The 13,809-nt window shown below is 44.4% G+C and overlaps 14 non-coding genes across 14 annotated transcripts; 5 read left to right on the top strand and 9 right to left on the bottom strand.

Moving 5' to 3' along the window:
* Positions 1–475: 475 nt before the first annotated feature.
* On the bottom strand, positions 476–557 carry TRNAS-GCU (transfer RNA serine (anticodon GCU)). The gene has a single exon. It is a non-coding gene; the product is annotated as a tRNA-Ser (tRNA).
* A 292-nt stretch (positions 558–849) lies between these two features.
* TRNAV-UAC (transfer RNA valine (anticodon UAC)) lies at positions 850–944 on the top strand. Its single transcript has 2 exons — positions 850–887; positions 909–944. It is a non-coding gene; the product is annotated as a tRNA-Val (tRNA).
* A 1,155-nt stretch (positions 945–2,099) lies between these two features.
* TRNAT-UGU (transfer RNA threonine (anticodon UGU)) lies at positions 2,100–2,171 on the bottom strand. The gene has a single exon. It is a non-coding gene; the product is annotated as a tRNA-Thr (tRNA).
* Positions 2,172–3,287: 1,116 nt separating this feature from the next.
* Positions 3,288–3,369, bottom strand: TRNAS-GCU (transfer RNA serine (anticodon GCU)). The gene has a single exon. It is a non-coding gene; the product is annotated as a tRNA-Ser (tRNA).
* Positions 3,370–3,661: 292 nt separating this feature from the next.
* TRNAV-UAC (transfer RNA valine (anticodon UAC)) lies at positions 3,662–3,756 on the top strand. The gene is made up of 2 exons: positions 3,662–3,699; positions 3,721–3,756. It is a non-coding gene; the product is annotated as a tRNA-Val (tRNA).
* A 1,155-nt stretch (positions 3,757–4,911) lies between these two features.
* Positions 4,912–4,983, bottom strand: TRNAT-UGU (transfer RNA threonine (anticodon UGU)). The gene has a single exon. It is a non-coding gene; the product is annotated as a tRNA-Thr (tRNA).
* Positions 4,984–6,099: 1,116 nt separating this feature from the next.
* Positions 6,100–6,181, bottom strand: TRNAS-GCU (transfer RNA serine (anticodon GCU)). The gene has a single exon. It is a non-coding gene; the product is annotated as a tRNA-Ser (tRNA).
* Positions 6,182–6,473: 292 nt separating this feature from the next.
* On the top strand, positions 6,474–6,568 carry TRNAV-UAC (transfer RNA valine (anticodon UAC)). Its single transcript has 2 exons — positions 6,474–6,511; positions 6,533–6,568. It is a non-coding gene; the product is annotated as a tRNA-Val (tRNA).
* A 1,155-nt stretch (positions 6,569–7,723) lies between these two features.
* Positions 7,724–7,795, bottom strand: TRNAT-UGU (transfer RNA threonine (anticodon UGU)). The gene has a single exon. It is a non-coding gene; the product is annotated as a tRNA-Thr (tRNA).
* Positions 7,796–8,911: 1,116 nt separating this feature from the next.
* On the bottom strand, positions 8,912–8,993 carry TRNAS-GCU (transfer RNA serine (anticodon GCU)). The gene has a single exon. It is a non-coding gene; the product is annotated as a tRNA-Ser (tRNA).
* Positions 8,994–9,285: 292 nt separating this feature from the next.
* TRNAV-UAC (transfer RNA valine (anticodon UAC)) lies at positions 9,286–9,380 on the top strand. The gene is made up of 2 exons: positions 9,286–9,323; positions 9,345–9,380. It is a non-coding gene; the product is annotated as a tRNA-Val (tRNA).
* Positions 9,381–10,535: 1,155 nt separating this feature from the next.
* TRNAT-UGU (transfer RNA threonine (anticodon UGU)) lies at positions 10,536–10,607 on the bottom strand. Its single transcript has one exon. It is a non-coding gene; the product is annotated as a tRNA-Thr (tRNA).
* A 1,116-nt stretch (positions 10,608–11,723) lies between these two features.
* Positions 11,724–11,805, bottom strand: TRNAS-GCU (transfer RNA serine (anticodon GCU)). Its single transcript has one exon. It is a non-coding gene; the product is annotated as a tRNA-Ser (tRNA).
* A 292-nt stretch (positions 11,806–12,097) lies between these two features.
* On the top strand, positions 12,098–12,192 carry TRNAV-UAC (transfer RNA valine (anticodon UAC)). Its single transcript has 2 exons — positions 12,098–12,135; positions 12,157–12,192. It is a non-coding gene; the product is annotated as a tRNA-Val (tRNA).
* Positions 12,193–13,809: the final 1,617 nt, after the last annotated feature.

Genomic DNA, 13,809 nt, shown 5'->3' with positions numbered 1-13,809 from the left:
CCAATGTGCATGCGCAGCCTCCCGCGCATGGGCATTGGTATCCAGGACGACGCTATTCCAAGAGGGAGCCCCGGACGAGCCCCGGACACGGTAAGTGCTTTAAAATTGTTTTATTAAGGGTAGTTGCTTAAATAATGTATGTAGGGGAGAGCGGGAGGGAGGTGCGTAGTGGGGCTAGGCGGAGTGCGGTAGTGGGCGTAGCTTCTCGCCCACTCCGCGTAGCTCCGCGGAGCCCCACTACGCCCACTACGACCAGGGTTAGTTAGAAGGCCAGGAGTGAGGGAAAGGCAATCCTCTGGACACTTCATGAAAGATCTAATTTCAATTAAGCACAAAACACTTCCCTTAATTTGACATAATTGCCAAAATGGAATAGTCAGTTGGGCCCTTCTAGTGGATTATGGCTGTGTCTTGAAAGAGAGTGTAATTGTACTACGAGACATGCCCACCTTCAAAAGAGTGTCTGATGGCGTTCCGACGAAGGTGGGATTCAAACCCACGCGTGCAGAGCACAATGGATTAGCAGTCCATCGCCTTAACCACTGGGCCACCTCGTCTGCCTTAGGTGACTATGTTTCATTTTTTAGGAAATTCTTACGATGTGCTAATTACAAATAATCATAAGTTTCTCCTAGACTGTGTCAGAACTGGCAAATATATGTGGTGTTCAATAGACAGAGCACATGATATAGCAGAATTATCAAATCTGTTCCATTAGGACTGTAGTTTTTAATAGTCATGATAACATGCTAGCATGTGAGTCGATCTTGCACAGTGAATAAGGGAGCAGTGCCAGTATCTACTTGGTCAGCTCTAGATGGCTCAACTGGGGAGGTATGAGAACAGTGAGCTCCAGTGGCGCAATCGGTTAGCGTGCGGTACTTACACAGAAGTACTTGCATTGAGGCATGCCGAGGTTGTGAGTTTGAGCCTCACCTGGAGCAGCTTACTGGGTTTTCATAAACCATTTCACTAAAAGTAAAGTAGCTCTAGTAAAGCTAGAGAGTTTTTACTTCTTTTCAGGATCTGCGTGTCCGACTCTTCCAGGTGCAAATATCACAATCCTATTCGATGCTCCTTATAAACATTCCATGATGTGCCGTCTTGCATAGCATGCAAACACCACATCAGTGCATTTAAAAATACATTTGTAGAATAATAAATATGATGAAAACATTGTTGTCACGGGATAACCATATACTGAGGAGCTGCAAACAGTGCTGTATCAGCTACTTACAGTAAAATTTAACTGAAAGACATATCAAAAGAAGAGCGTCATCATATTAATGTTTCTAGTCAACATAAGAGTTGCACCATAGCAGCTTATGGTGCTTTCTGCTCAGATTGTGCCTCCAATCCCACATTGATTTTTTTTATTCTTTGCAGTTTAAAAAAACAATTCATGCTCAAAGTTAACTTTTTAAAACCATTCAACCTAATATATTTATTTCTCTAACTTGTGAATGTGGTCCATGTTCTCTTTTCCTCATCACCATCACGATACTCCTTTTCCCGAAATCAGGTTCACTTCTTTATCCAGCCCACCCATCCAAGGTCACCAAATCTATGAAGCGATTCTGCTTTTTCTCACATTCTCTCTATGTACAAGATACCTTGTATCATTTGAATGGACAGCAGGAGAGTCGGATATTTATGGTTAGTGGGGGTGGGGTTTTGAAGATTAACCTCATTTGCCTAAGAGCCGGGGCATCTGGGAGGAAAAGTATTTTAAGGGGGATGAAGTTCACATCTCCTTGGTGAAATTTCTAGATCCTTATTTCATCCTTTCTGTGGATGCAGACTCAGTCTGAACAGAGGTCATAGTCCTCGCTCTGACTTTCAAAGGAACTTCAAATATGCATGGCTTATTTAGCTTTGCCCGGCAGGGCTTGCCCGGCGGGGTGAGAATGGCGTTTGTCAGGCGTTCGTCAGGCGATCGGAAGGGGTGAGGCGATATTTTATGGTTCAATGGTTTTCATGAAGTCTTCTTGATACGATGAAAGCAGGAAAGGGAAGCTTGTCAATAAGCAAACTTAAGACAAGGTGTGACTCCTAGAAAGAATGACTTGGAAACAACATACAGAAACTCACATATAAAAAGGCCCTGATGAGGCTTGAACTCATGACCCCTGGTTTACAAGACCAGTGCTCTGCCACTGAGCTACAAGGCCAGCCTGCCTGCAGTATGTAAATCGCTTCATGTATTCTTACTGCGGTATGAAGATATCTATGATTTTGAGACTCTGTATGGAAATGCAGTTGCATTTGAATGTCTACATGCGTGCACAAATTGAAGAGCATGCTTAAGACACTTTTCTTGGAAGTAGGAAAAACTCCATTTTGATTTGAGAACATAAGAGTATTCACATTTATGACCATACTGATAGCTCTAGTTAGTATGTCCACAATCAGTGACAGATAGAGAACTCACTTATTAGAAGTGATCTGTCTCTGTGGGGCAGACATATGTCAACAGTCATACACTTGAGATGGCTGAAAATTTAGGAGTAAGAGCTGCTTTCTTATCAGTCTATCTATCCAAACTGGTTAGAAGTAACCCTGGGCGTCCGAATCGGCTACGCCCACGGAGTAGGCGTAGTGTTGCCTTCTACGCATTTTGCGTAGACAGCGTAGCCGGCAACACTACGCCCACTCCGTGGGCGTAGCCGATTCGGCCGCCACCCGCCTCCCTCCCGCCCTCCCCTACATACATTATTTAAGCAACTAACCTTAATAAAACAATTTTTAAAGCACTTACCATGTCCGGGGCTCTTCCGGGGCTCCCTCTTGGAATAGCGTCCCTTCCTGGATACCAATGCGCATGCGCGGCCTCCCGCGCATGGGCATTGGTATCCAGGACGACGCTATTCCAAGAGGGAGCCCCGGACGAGCCCCGGACACGGTAAGTGCTTTAAAATTGTTTTATTAAGGGTAGTTGCTTAAATAATGTATGTAGGGGAGAGCGGGAGGGAGGTGCGTAGTGGGGCTACGCGGAGTGCGGGAGTGGGCGTAGCTTCTCGCCCACTCCGCGTAGCTCCGCGGAGTCCCACTACGCCCACTACGACCAGGGTTAGTTAGAAGGCCAGGAGTGAGGGAAAGGCAATCGTCTGGACACTTCATGAAAGATCTAATTTCAATTAAGCACAAAACACTTCCCTTAATTTGACATAATTGCCAAAATGGAATAGTCAGTTGGGCCCTTCTAGTGGATTATGGCTGTGTCTTGAAAGAGAGTGTAATTGTACTACGAGACATGCCCACCTTCAAAAGAGTGTCTGATGGCATTCCGACGAAGGTGGGATTCGAACCCACGCGTGCAGAGCACAATGGATTAGCAGTCCATCGCCTTAACCACTCGGCCACCTCGTCTGCCTTAGGTGACTATGTTTCATTTTTTAGGAAATTCTTACGATGTGCTAATTACAAATAATCATAAGTTTCTCCTAGACTGTGTCAGAACTGGCAAATATATGTGGTGTTCAATAGACAGAGCACATGATATAGCAGAATTATCAAATCTGTTCCATTAGGACTGTAGTTTTTAATAGTCATGATAACATGCTAGCATGTGAGTCGATCTTGCACAGTGAATAAGGGAGCAATGCCAGTATCTCCTTGGTCAGCTCTAGATGGCTCAACTGGGGAGGTATGAGAACAGTGAGCTCCAGTGGCGCAATCGGTTAGCGTGCGGTACTTACACAGAAGTACTTGCATTGAGGCATGCCGAGGTTGTGAGTTTGAGCCTCACCTGGAGCAGCTTACTGGGTTTTCATAAACCATTTCACTAAAAGTAAAGTAGCTCTAGTAAAGCTAGAGAGTTTTTACTTCTTTTCAGGATCTGCGTGTCCGACTCTTCCAGGTGCAAATATCACAATCCTATTCGATGCTCCTTATAAACATTCCATGATGTGCCGTCTTGCATAGCATGCAAACACCACATCAGTGCATTTAAAAATACATTTGTAGAATAATAAATATGATGAAAACATTGTTGTCACGGGATAACCATATACTGAGGAGCTGCAAACAGTGCTGTATCAGCTACTTACAGTAAAATTTAACTGAAAGACATATCAAAAGAAGAGCGTCATCATATTAATGTTTCTAGTCAACATAAGAGTTGCACCATAGCAGCTTATGGTGCTTTCTGCTCAGATTGTGCCTCCAATCCCACATTGATTTTTTTTATTCTTTGCAGTTTAAAAAAACAATTCATGCTCAAAGTTAACTTTTTAAAAACATTCAACCTAATATATTTATTTCTCTAACTTGTGAATGTGGTCCATGTTCTCTTTTCCTCATCCCCATCACGATACTCCTTTTCCCGAAATCAGGTTCACTTCTTTATCCAGCCCACCCATCCAAGGTCACCAAATCTATGAAGCGATTCTGCTTTTTCTCACATTCTCTCTGTGTACAAGATACCTTGTATCATTTGAATGGACAGCAGGAGAGTCGGATATTTATGGTTAGTGGGGGTGGGGTTTTGAAGATTAACCTCATTTGCCTAAGAGCCGGGGCATCTGGGAGGAAAAGTATTTTAAGGGGGATGAAGTTCACATCTCCTTGGTGAAATTTCTAGATCCTTATTTCATCCTTTCTGTGGATGCAGACTCAGTCTGAACAGAGGTCATAGTCCTCGCTCTGACTTTCAAAGGAACTTCAAATATGCATGGCTTATTTAGCTTTGCCCGGCAGGGCTTGCCCGGCGGGGTGAGAATGGCGTTTGTCAGGCGTTCGTCAGGCTATCGGAAGGGGTGAGGCCATAGTTTATGGTTCAATGGTTTTCATGAAGTCTTCTTGATACGATGAAAGCAGGAAAGGGAAGCTTGTCAATAAGCAAACTTAAGACAAGGTGTGACTCCTAGAAAGAATGACTTGGAAACAACATACAGAAACTCACATATAAAAAGGCCCTGATGAGGCTTGAACTCATGACCCCTGGTTTACAAGACCAGTGCTCTGCCACTGAGCTACAAGGCCAGCCTGCCTGCAGTATGTAAATCGCTTCATGTATTCTTACTGCGGTATGAAGATATCTATGATTTTGAGACTCTGTATGGAAATGCAGTTGCATTTGAATGTCTACATGCGTGCACAAATTGAAGAGCATGCTTAAGACACTTTTCTTGGAAGTAGGAAAAACTCCATTTTGATTTGAGAACATAAGAGTATTCACATTTATGACCATACTGATAGCTCTAGTTAGTATGTCCACAATCAGTGACAGATAGAGAACTCACTTATTAGATGTGATCTGTCTCTGTGGGGCAGACATATGTCAACAGTCATACACTTGAGATGGCTGAAACTTTAGGAGTAAGAGCTGCTTTCTTATCAGTCTATCTATCCAAACTGGTTAGAAGTAACCCTGGGCGTCCGAATCGGCTACGCCCACGGAGTAGGCGTAGTGTTGCCTTCTACGCATTTTGCGTAGACAGCGTAGCCGGCAACACTACGCCCACTCCGTGGGCGTAGCCGATTCGGCCGCCACCCGCCTCCCTCCCGCCCTCCCCTACATACATTATTTAAGCAACTAACCTTAATAAAACAATTTTTAAAGCACTTACCATGTCCGGGGCTCTTCCGGGGCTCCCTCTTGGAATAGCGTCCCTTCCTGGATACCAATGCGCATGCGCGGCCTCCCGCGCATGGGCATTGGTATCCAGGACGACGCTATTCCAAGAGGGAGCCCCGGACGAGCCCCGGACACGGTAAGTGCTTTAAAATTGTTTTATTAAGGGTAGTTGCTTAAATAATGTATGTAGGGGAGAGCGGGAGGGAGGTGCGTAGTGGGGCTACGCGGAGTGCGGGAGTGGGCGTAGCTTCTCGCCCACTCCGCGTAGCTCCGCGGAGTCCCACTACGCCCACTACGACCAGGGTTAGTTAGAAGGCCAGGAGTGAGGGAAAGGCAATCCTCTGGACACTTCATGAAAGATCTAATTTCAATTAAGCACAAAACACTTCCCTTAATTTGACATAATTGCCAAAATGGAATAGTCAGTTGGGCCCTTCTAGTGGATTATGGCTGTGTCTTGAAAGAGAGTGTAATTGTACTACGAGACATGCCCACCTTCAAAAGAGTGTCTGATGGCGTTCCGACGAAGGTGGGATTCGAACCCAAGCGTGCAGAGCACAATGGATTAGCAGTCCATCGCCTTAACCACTCGGCCACCTCGTCTGCCTTAGGTGACTATGTTTCATTTTTTAGGAAATTCTTACGATGTGCTAATTACAAATAATCATAAGTTTCTCCTAGACTGTGTCAGAACTGGCAAATATATGTGGTGTTCAATAGACAGAGCACATGATATAGCAGAATTATCAAATCTGTTCCATTAGGACTGTAGTTTTTAATAGTCATGATAACATGCTAGCATGTGAGTCGATATTGCACAGTGAATAAGGGAGCAGTGCCAGTATCTACTTGGTCAGCTCTAGATGGCTCAACTGGGGAGGTATGAGAACAGTGAGCTCCAGTGGCGCAATCGGTTAGCGTGCGGTACTTACACAGAAGTACTTGCATTGAGGCATGCCGAGGTTGTGAGTTTGAGCCTCACCTGGAGCAGCTTACTGGGTTTTCATAAACCATTTCACTAAAAGTAAAGTAGCTCTAGTAAAGCTAGAGAGTTTTTACTTCTTTTCAGGATCTGCGTGTCCGACTCTTCCAGGTGCAAATATCACAATCCTATTCGATGCTCCTTATAAACATTCCATGATGTGCCGTCTTGCATAGCATGCAAACACCACATCAGTGCATTTAAAAATACATTTGTAGAATAATAAATATGATGAAAACATTGTTGTCACGGGATAACCATATACTGAGGAGCTGCAAACAGTGCTGTATCAGCTACTTACAGTAAAATTTAACTGAAAGACATATCAAAAGAAGAGCGTCATCATATTAATGTTTCTAGTCAACATAAGAGTTGCACCATAGCAGCTTATGGTGCTTTCTGCTCAGATTGTGCCTCCAATCCCACATTGATTTTTTTTATTCTTTGCAGTTTAAAAAAACAATTCATGCTCAAAGTTAACTTTTTAAAACCATTCAACCTAATATATTTATTTCTCTAACTTGTGAATGTGGTCCATGTTCTCTTTTCCTCATCCCCATCACGATACTCCTTTTCCCGAAATCAGGTTCACTTCTTTATCCAGCCCACCCATCCAAGGTCACCAAATCTATGAAGCGATTCTGCTTTTTCTCACATTCTCTCTATGTACAAGATACCTTGTATCATTTGAATGGACAGCAGGAGAGTCGGATATTTATGGTTAGTGGGGGTGGGGTTTTGAAGATTAACCTCATTTGCCTAAGAGCCGGGGCATCTGGGAGGAAAAGTATTTTAAGGGGGATGAAGTTCACATCTCCTTGGTGAAATTTCTAGATCCTTATTTCATCCTTTCTGTGGATGCAGACTCAGTCTGAACAGAGGTCATAGTCCTCGCTCTGACTTTCAAAGGAACTTCAAATATGCATGGCTTATTTAGCTTTGCCCGGCAGGGCTTGCCCGGCGGGGTGAGAATGGCGTTTGTCAGGCGTTCGTCAGGCTATCGGAAGGGGTGAGGCCATAGTTTATGGTTCAATGGTTTTCATGAAGTCTTCTTGATACGATGAAAGCAGGAAAGGGAAGCTTGTCAATAAGCAAACTTAAGACAAGGTGTGACTCCTAGAAAGAATGACTTGGAAACAACATACAGAAACTCACATATAAAAAGGCCCTGATGAGGCTTGAACTCATGACCCCTGGTTTACAAGACCAGTGCTCTGCCACTGAGCTACAAGGCCAGCCTGCCTGCAGTATGTAAATCGCTTCATGTATTCTTACTGCGGTATGAAGATATCTATGATTTTGAGACTCTGTATGGAAATGCAGTTGCATTTGAATGTCTACATGCGTGCACAAATTGAAGAGCATGCTTAAGACACTTTTCTTGGAAGTAGGAAAAACTCCATTTTGATTTGAGAACATAAGAGTATTCACATTTATGACCATACTGATAGCTCTAGTTAGTATGTCCACAATCAGTGACAGATAGAGAACTCACTTATTAGATGTGATCTGTCTCTGTGGGGCAGACATATGTCAACAGTCATACACTTGAGATGGCTGAAACTTTAGGAGTAAGAGCTGCTTTCTTATCAGTCTATCTATCCAAACTGGTTAGAAGTAACCCTGGGCGTCCGAATCGGCTACGCCCACGGAGTAGGCGTAGTGTTGCCTTCTACGCATTTTGCGTAGACAGCGTAGCCGGCAACACTACGCCCACTCCGTGGGCGTAGCCGATTCGGCCGCCACCCGCCTCCCTCCCGCCCTCCCCTACATACATTATTTAAGCAACTAACCTTAATAAAACAATTTTTAAAGCACTTACCATGTCCGGGGCTCTTCCGGGGCTCCCTCTTGGAATAGCGTCCCTTCCTGGATACCAATGCGCATGCGCGGCCTCCCGCGCATGGGCATTGGTATCCAGGACGACGCTATTCCAAGAGGGAGCCCCGGACGAGCCCCGGACACGGTAAGTGCTTTAAAATTGTTTTATTAAGGGTAGTTGCTTAAATAATGTATGTAGGGGAGAGCGGGAGGGAGGTGCGTAGTGGGGCTACGCGGAGTGCGGGAGTGGGCGTAGCTTCTCGCCCACTCCGCGTAGCTCCGCGGAGTCCCACTACGCCCACTACGACCAGGGTTAGTTAGAAGGCCAGGAGTGAGGGAAAGGCAATCCTCTGGACACTTCATGAAAGATCTAATTTCAATTAAGCACAAAACACTTCCCTTAATTTGACATAATTGCCAAAATGGAATAGTCAGTTGGGCCCTTCTAGTGGATTATGGCTGTGTCTTGAAAGAGAGTGTAATTGTACTACGAGACATGCCCACCTTCAAAAGAGTGTCTGATGGCGTTCCGACGAAGGTGGGATTCGAACCCAAGCGTGCAGAGCACAATGGATTAGCAGTCCATCGCCTTAACCACTCGGCCACCTCGTCTGCCTTAGGTGACTATGTTTCATTTTTTAGGAAATTCTTACGATGTGCTAATTACAAATAATCATAAGTTTCTCCTAGACTGTGTCAGAACTGGCAAATATATGTGGTGTTCAATAGACAGAGCACATGATATAGCAGAATTATCAAATCTGTTCCATTAGGACTGTAGTTTTTAATAGTCATGATAACATGCTAGCATGTGAGTCGATATTGCACAGTGAATAAGGGAGCAGTGCCAGTATCTACTTGGTCAGCTCTAGATGGCTCAACTGGGGAGGTATGAGAACAGTGAGCTCCAGTGGCGCAATCGGTTAGCGTGCGGTACTTACACAGAAGTACTTGCATTGAGGCATGCCGAGGTTGTGAGTTTGAGCCTCACCTGGAGCAGCTTACTGGGTTTTCATAAACCATTTCACTAAAAGTAAAGTAGCTCTAGTAAAGCTAGAGAGTTTTTACTTCTTTTCAGGATCTGCGTGTCCGACTCTTCCAGGTGCAAATATCACAATCCTATTCGATGCTCCTTATAAACATTCCATGATGTGCCGTCTTGCATAGCATGCAAACACCACATCAGTGCATTTAAAAATACATTTGTAGAATAATAAATATGATGAAAACATTGTTGTCACGGGATAACCATATACTGAGGAGCTGCAAACAGTGCTGTATCAGCTACTTACAGTAAAATTTAACTGAAAGACATATCAAAAGAAGAGCGTCATCATATTAATGTTTCTAGTCAACATAAGAGTTGCACCATAGCAGCTTATGGTGCTTTCTGCTCAGATTGTGCCTCCAATCCCACATTGATTTTTTTTATTCTTTGCAGTTTAAAAAAACAATTCATGCTCAAAGTTAACTTTTTAAAACCATTCAACCTAATATATTTATTTCTCTAACTTGTGAATGTGGTCCATGTTCTCTTTTCCTCATCCCCATCACGATACTCCTTTTCCCGAAATCAGGTTCACTTCTTTATCCAGCCCACCCATCCAAGGTCACCAAATCTATGAAGCGATTCTGCTTTTTCTCACATTCTCTCTATGTACAAGATACCTTGTATCATTTGAATGGACAGCAGGAGAGTCGGATATTTATGGTTAGTGGGGGTGGGGTTTTGAAGATTAACCTCATTTGCCTAAGAGCCGGGGCATCTGGGAGGAAAAGTATTTTAAGGGGGATGAAGTTCACATCTCCTTGGTGAAATTTCTAGATCCTTATTTCATCCTTTCTGTGGATGCAGACTCAGTCTGAACAGAGGTCATAGTCCTCGCTCTGACTTTCAAAGGAACTTCAAATATGCATGGCTTATTTAGCTTTGCCCGGCAGGGCTTGCCCGGCGGGGTGAGAATGGCGTTTGTCAGGCGTTCGTCAGGCTATCGGAAGGGGTGAGGCCATAGTTTATGGTTCAATGGTTTTCATGAAGTCTTCTTGATACGATGAAAGCAGGAAAGGGAAGCTTGTCAATAAGCAAACTTAAGACAAGGTGTGACTCCTAGAAAGAATGACTTGGAAACAACATACAGAAACTCACATATAAAAAGGCCCTGATGAGGCTTGAACTCATGACCCCTGGTTTACAAGACCAGTGCTCTGCCACTGAGCTACAAGGCCAGCCTGCCTGCAGTATGTAAATCGCTTCATGTATTCTTACTGCGGTATGAAGATATCTATGATTTTGAGACTCTGTATGGAAATGCAGTTGCATTTGAATGTCTACATGCGTGCACAAATTGAAGAGCATGCTTAAGACACTTTTCTTGGAAATAGGAAAAACTCCATTTTGATTTGAGAACATAAGAGTATTCACATTTATGACCATACTGATAGCTCTAGTTAGTATGTCCACAATCAGTGACAGATAGAGAACTCACTTATTAGAAGTGATCTGTCTCTGTGGGGCAGACATATGTCAACAGTCATACACTTGAGATGGCTGAAACTTTAGGAGTAAGAGCTGCTTTCTTATCAGTCTATCTATCCAAACTGGTTAGAAGTAACCCTGGGCGTCCGAATCGGCTACGCCCACGGAGTAGGCGTAGTGTTGCCTTCTACGCATTTTGCGTAGACAGCGTAGCCGGCAACACTACGCCCACTCCGTGGGCGTAGCCGATTCGGCCGCCACCCGCCTCCCTCCCGCCCTCCCCTACATACATTATTTAAGCAACTAACCTTAATAAAACAATTTTTAAAGCACTTACCATGTCCGGGGCTCTTCCGGGGCTCCCTCTTGGAATAGCGTCCCTTCCTGGATACCAATGCGCATGCGCGGCCTCCCGCGCATGGGCATTGGTATCCAGGACGACGCTATTCCAAGAGGGAGCCCCGGACGAGCCCCGGACACGGTAAGTGCTTTAAAATTGTTTTATTAAGGGTAGTTGCTTAAATAATGTATGTAGGTGAGAGCGGGAGGGAGGTGCGTAGTGGGGCTACGCGGAGTGCGGGAGTGGGCGTAGCTTCTAGCCCACTCCGCGTAGCTCCGCGGAGTCCCACTACGCCCACTACGACCAGGGTTAGTTAGAAGGCCAGGAGTGAGGGAAAGGCAATCGTCTGGACACTTCATGAAAGATCTAATTTCAATTAAGCACAAAACACTTCCCTTAATTTGACATAATTGCCAAAATGGAATAGTCAGTTGGGCCCTTCTAGTGGATTATGGCTGTGTCTTGAAAGAGAGTGTAATTGTACTACGAGACATGCCCACCTTCAAAAGAGTGTCTGATGGCATTCCGACGAAGGTGGGATTCGAACCCACGCGTGCAGAGCACAATGGATTAGCAGTCCATCGCCTTAACCACTCGGCCACCTCGTCTGCCTTAGGTGACTATGTTTCATTTTTTAGGAAATTCTTACGATGTGCTAATTACAAATAATCATAAGTTTCTCCTAGACTGTGTCAGAACTGGCAAATATATGTGGTGTTCAATAGACAGAGCACATGATATAGCAGAATTATCAAATCTGTTCCATTAGGACTGTAGTTTTTAATAGTCATGATAACATGCTAGCATGTGAGTCGATCTTGCACAGTGAATAAGGGAGCAGTGCCAGTATCTACTTGGTCAGCTCTAGATGGCTCAACTGGGGAGGTATGAGAACAGTGAGCTCCAGTGGCGCAATCGGTTAGCGCGCGGTACTTACACAGCAGTACTTGCATTGAGGCATGCTGAGGTTGTGAGTTTGAGCCTCACCTGGAGCAGCTTACTGGGTTTTCATAAACCATTTCACTAAAAGTAAAGTAGCTCTAGTAAAGCTAGAGAGTTTTTACTTCTTTTCAGGATCTGCGTGTCCGACTCTTCCAGGTGCAAATATCACAATCCTATTCGATGCTCCTTATAAACATTCCATGATGTGCCGTCTTGCATAGCATGCAAACACCACATCAGTGCATTTAAAAATACATTTGTAGAATAATAAATATGATGAAAACATTGTTGTCACGGGATAACCATATACTGAGGAGCTGCAAACAGTGCTGTATCAGCTACTTACAGTAAAATTTAACTGAAAGACATATCAAAAGAAGAGCGTCATCATATTAATGTTTCTAGTCAACATAAGAGTTGCACCATAGCAGCTTATGGTGCTTTCTGCTCAGATTGTGCCTCCAATCCCACATTGATTTTTTTTATTCTTTGCAGTTTAAAAAAACAATTCATGCTCAAAGTTAACTTTTTAAAACCATTCAACCTAATATATTTATTTCTCTAACTTGTGAATGTGGTCCATGTTCTCTTTTCCTCATCCCCATCACGATACTCCTTTTCCCGAAATCAGGTTCACTTCTTTATCCAGCCCACCCATCCAAGGTCACCAAATCTATGAAGCGATTCTGCTTTTTCTCACATTCTCTCTATGTACAAGATACCTTGTATCATTTGAATGGACAGCAGGAGAGTCGGATATTTATGGTTAGTGGGGGTGGGGTTTTGAAGATTAACCTCATTTGCCTAAGAGCCGGGGCATCTGGGAGGAAAAGTATTTTAAGGGGGATGAAGTTCACATCTCCTTGGTGAAATTTCTAGATCCTTATTTCATCCTTTCTGTGGATGCAGACTCAGTCTGAACAGAGGTCATAGTCCTCGCTCTGACTTTCAAAGGAACTTCAAATATGCATGGCTTATTTAGCTTTGCCCGGCAGGGCTTGCCCGGCGGGGTGAGAATGGCGTTTGTCAGGCGTTCGTCAGGCGATCGGAAGGGGTGAGGCGATAGTTTATGGTTCAATGGTTTTCATGAAGTCTTCTTGATACGATGAAAGCAGGAAAGGGAAGCTTGTCAATAAGCAAACTTAAGACAAGGTGTGACTCCTAGAAAGAATGACTTGGAAACAACATACAGAAACTCACATATAACAAGCATTTACAATGCAATGGTTTTGCCTTTGTTAAAGTTAGAGCTATTGGCATTGCTCTTGACACTCTGAAGCTCCACTCTGAAGCTCCACTCTGCACTCTGAAGCTCCACTCTGCACTCTGAAGCTCCACTCTGCACTCTGAAGCTCCACTCTGCACTCTGAAGCTCCACTCTGCACTCTGAAGCTCCACTCTGCACTCTGAAGCTGCACTCTGAAGCTCCACTCTGCACTCTGAAGCTGCACTCTGAAGCTCCACTCTGAAGCTCCACTCTGAAGCTCCACTCTGAAGCTCCACTCTGAAGCTCCACTCTGAAGCTCCACTCTGAAGCTCCACTCTGAAGCTCCACTCTGAAGCTCCACTCTGAAGCTCCACTCTGAAGCTCCACTCTGAAGCTCCACTCTGAAGCTCCACTCTGAAGCTCCACTCTGCACTCTGAAGCTCCACTCTGCACTCTGAAGCTC

This window comes from Lissotriton helveticus, chromosome 5_1, assembly GCF_964261635.1.
Source record: "Lissotriton helveticus chromosome 5_1, aLisHel1.1, whole genome shotgun sequence".
NCBI classification, from domain to species: Eukaryota; Metazoa; Chordata; class Amphibia; order Caudata; family Salamandridae; genus Lissotriton; species Lissotriton helveticus.
This window is presented reverse-complemented; position numbering and strand designations above follow the sequence as displayed.